General features: G+C 49.4%; 1 non-coding gene across 1 annotated transcript; it reads right to left on the bottom strand.

The window, feature by feature from the left end:
- Window positions 1-4347: 4347 nt before the first annotated feature.
- TRNAI-AAU (transfer RNA isoleucine (anticodon AAU)) lies at window positions 4348-4421 on the bottom strand. The gene has a single exon. It is a non-coding gene; the product is annotated as a tRNA-Ile (tRNA).

Raw genomic sequence — 4421 nt, forward strand, 5'->3', positions numbered from 1 at the left:
TGTAGCAGGCAGAGGAGATGGCGTTGACCTGCTGAGTCATGCTGAGTGTGGGGTCCAAGATGAATCCCAGGTTGCGTGCGTGTGTGAGGGTGCGGATCCTAGGGAGGTGGGCCACCAGGAGTCGTTCCATGCTGAGGGGTTGGTGCCAAAGGTGAGGATTTCTGTTTTGTCTGTGTTTAACTTGAGGCGGCTTGATTCCATCCAGCTGGCGATGGTGTGAAGTCCGTTGTGGAGGTTGTTCTTTGCAGTTGTAGGGTCTTTTGTGAGGGAGAGGATGAGCTGAGTGTCGTCTGCGTAGAAAACCATGCTGATGTGGTGGATTTGTGCGATGTTGGCGAGGGGGGCCATGTAAACATTGAAGAGCGTGGGGCTGAGCGATGATCCTTGGGGGACGCCACAGATGATTCTGGAGGCTTCTGACAGGAACGGTGGGAGCCGGACTCTCTGGGTTCTGCCTGCGAGAAATGACGAGATCCGGTCGAGTGCCTTGTCGTGGATTCCAGTGTTGTGGAGGCGTGTGCGGAGAGTATGATGGCATACCGTGTCGAAGGCTGCGGAGAGGTCCAGGAGGATGAGTGCTGCTGTTTCTCCTTCGTCGAGCATGGTCCTGATGTCGTCTGTGGCAGCAATAAGTGTGGTCTCTGTGCTGTGGGTTTTGCGGAATCCGGATTGGGAGGTGTTGAGCACCTTGCTGTCTTCCAAGAACCGGGATAGTTGGCTGTTCACGTTTTTTTTTCGATGACCTTGGCTGGGAAGGGGAAGAGGGAGATCGGCCGGTAGTTCTTGGGGTCGTCTGGGTCTGCCTTTGGTTTCTTCAGCAGGACGTTGACTTCTGCGTGCTCATATCTTTCTGGGAAGGTGGCTGACTCGAAGGAGCTGTTGATGGTGTTGCAGAGGTGGGGAGCAATGATGATGTTTGCTTTATTGAAGATGTTGTGTGGGCAGGGGTCCGATGGTGATACGGAGTGGATGGAGGCCATGGTGTTGGCGGTGTCTTCTATGTTGACGGGGGTCCAGGTGTGGAGGAGGTGGGTGTTGCTTTGGGCGTGGGGTCCGTGGGTGTTTGTAGTCAGCTGGTGGGTCTGGGGGTTGAAGCTGTTGTGGATTTCTTCTATCTTTCAACGGAAGAGGGTTGCAAGTGAGTTGCAGAACTCCTGTGATGGCGGGGGTTCGTTGGAGCAGGTTCTGGGAGTGGAGAGCTCTTTGATGATGCCGAAGAGCTCTTTACTGTTGTGAGCGTTGGTGTCAATGCAGTTTTTGAAGTGGGACCTTTTAGTGATGCGGACCAGTTGGTGGTGTTTGCGTATGGCATCTTTGAAAGCAATGTGGTTGGAGTTGGTAGGTTCAAGGTGCCAGGTTTTTTCCATTCTGTGACATAGCCGTTTGGATTCCTGTATGGCTGGGGTGAACCAGCTGTCCTTGATTCTGTGGAGGGTGTTTGGGGGTTCTTTGAGCGGTACGAGGGTGTTGCCGCAGTGTTCTATCCAGCGATGCAGGTTGGTGGTGGCTGTGTTGAGGTCCTGGGTCCCAGGGGGTGGGGCCCGGGAGAGGGTGGAAATCAGCTGATCCGTTGATATTTTGCTCCATTTGCTTCGGGGGGGTTGTGTGCGGTGGTTGTGAGTGACTTGCCATAAAGTAGCATAGAGGGTTAATATGCCTGCTGCAAAGAACAGAAATATATTTTATGTGGATAGCTTAGAGTGATAGTAACGCCAGCCTTTACCAGCACATTAAAACAAATGCATGCATGTAAAAGGGGGCTACGGAGAGATGAGGGTCACATTTGTGGGTGCTAGTGAGTGAATCCGAGGAGATGGTCATGGGGGGGATGCCAAAAAGGACTGCCGCACAGGGCACCACCAGCGATAAACCGACTCTGAATTTATTGTGCATGTGTGCTTGATGTAAACTGCTTTGTCAGCATACACTGGGACAAATAGTGCTATAAAAGAATAAAAATTAAAAAAAATGCCATTTATATCAATATTTGCGTAATTAGTCATACAGGCGGTTAAATCTTGCATTTTTACAGCGCTAGCAGATCTCTTACATTTGGAGCTCAAAAAAGTTAAAAACTTGCTTCTAAATCCTAGCTTCTCTTAGGTACTTGCGAAGAGATAACATGGTGTGTCCCGTTGTTTTCTTCCATTGCTTCGGTGCCTAGGTGTTCAACTCCATTAACTTCCATCCAGTATTAAACTCAAACAAAAAGAGGGCTAATAGCGCTTTTAGTCGGCCTTTGTTTAAGCCTTGCTGAAGGAGTTAATAAGAAAGCCCACTTACAAGCTGCTGCACTGAACGTTTTCAAACGCTTAGAAAACGGGGACCACATCACCCAAGTCTGTGTTGCACCCTCAGTCCCACCCTTACTCTTCAATTATCAAGGGGCTGCAGAGGATGTTCCCCCTGCGCTAAACTCTCAAGCAAAACCCCAAACTACCGCCATCACGTTTAACAGCGACTGCTCCTGTGCAGCTATCTGGCACTTCACAAGGAATAAAGCCGACCTAAACCTAACATACTCTTTTGCCCAGCGAGTGCCAAAATAATTACACTTGGAAATGTACTATACAGGTGTAACTGTTATTTGGACAGATTAAAAAATATGGGCAATCTACTTCAACATGGATGGTTTAAGGGGAAAATAAGGAGGAGCAGAGGAAGGGCCATGCAAACCTACAAAAAACCTACAGAAGTGTAAGGTAAGCAAGAACAATAAATAAGTCAAGTAAAATAAGTAAGGTAGGTATGTAAGGTAAGTAAGTTATGTAAGTAAATAAGTAAGGGAAGTAAAGTAAATAAGTAAAGTATAACTTTTGTAAAGCACGCAATAGCCAAGGCGTCTTAGTGCGAATTAGCTTTAGGGTGTCATAGTGTCCCTGGTGGGGCAAAAGCCCAGGGTCTTTTGTCTTTGGAGGTGTGGGAGTGCAGGAGGTCCAAGGTCCACGGTGGTGGTGGTGGAGAGGAGGAGCAGGGTACCTGGAGAGAGGTTTAGGGTCTCTGAGGGTGAATGTTCTCAGGAATGAGACCTGTGCAAGGTTCCTCGGTATGCAGGATGCATAAAGGTCGGGATGCAAGACCTCTAGAGGTACGTGGTTCCTGTAGGAAGGGAACTTGAGAATCCCTGGGGTGTGGAAGGTGCAGGGTCCCTGAGAGATGGACTTCCTCTGAAGCTGATGAATGTGCAGGGTCCCTGTTGGTGACAGAGGTGTTGGGTGTCTATATATAAGAGAGGTACAGGGTCCATGAGGTGGGGAAGTGTAGTGTCTCTGAAGATAGGGGTTGAGGAGGTAAGCACGGGCGTGCGGGGTCCCTGGGATAGGAACTGTAGGGTCCCTGGAGGCAGAACTGGTGCATAATCCCTAGCCGTGGGGGAGTCATGCTTAGTCTCTGTGGATGGCTGGTGTGCAGGATGCCATACGGTAGGAGTGATGCCCTGTCCCTGTGGGTGAGAACTTGCAGCCTTTCTTTAAGTGGGGGAGAGGCAGGGTGCTGGGAGGCGAGTGGTGTCTCTAGAGGTGAGAAGGTGCAGTGTCTCTGGACTGGAGGTTGTAAGCGTGCAGGGACCTTTGAGATGAGACCTTCACCTTGAGGTATGCAGTGTCGGATCATCTATTGCTCAGTAAACGCTCACTTCTGGGTGTTTCATCATCGGACCAGAATCTGGGTATCGGCTTCACTCTGGCCACATCCGCATCACACACCATTCTCGCCTCAAGCCCCTGATTCCTGTCACCTACGTTTATCACAAATTGCCTTAACTTTTACAACCTCATAATTTAGCTTCTTCCGCTAGTAGCACCTGCACGTCAAACTGAAATTCTGTGAAACAACCCCCCTCCATGGGTCTCCTCACTCCTAACCTTTACTTGACCACAATAAAGCGCTTCGTCAGGGTGCTAAACGCTATGTAAATGCAATTACAACAATACAATACACCTTGCTCTCCGTCTTGAAGCCATCAGATTATTTGGTGCTCCCAGTTACTGCCGTTGTATTGAATGCAGTGCAAGAATGATTTGCATATCACAACACTGCGAGGTTTCGGGCTGGTTGCCGCAGGTGTTTCTCTATTTTGCTCTCTGCGGATGTTCCTTCTCTCCCCATCCCAGTATTCAAAGCCCTGCACCCAACATATGTCTTTCAAAGGCACTCTCTACTTTCACCCCCTCACGTCCCGGTTTAAGCACGACTTGCATGTTCTTCTCTTTCTGTATTTCCATCCTCCTGTTTTGAAATGTGTGCCGTTCTGCATGGATATATGTTTACGGTAGTAAAACAACACGAATTAGGAGGCCATACATTAGTGGTAAAATGGCGTTAGAGCTTTTCCTAAAATGTAACCCTTGGCCCGTACGGGGATCGAACCCGCGACCTTGGCGTTATTAGCACCACGCTCTAACCAACTGAGCTAACCGGCC

The sequence above is a fragment of the Pleurodeles waltl genome, chromosome 12 (assembly GCF_031143425.1).
Source record: "Pleurodeles waltl isolate 20211129_DDA chromosome 12, aPleWal1.hap1.20221129, whole genome shotgun sequence".
NCBI lineage: Eukaryota > Metazoa > Chordata > Amphibia > Caudata > Salamandridae > Pleurodeles > Pleurodeles waltl.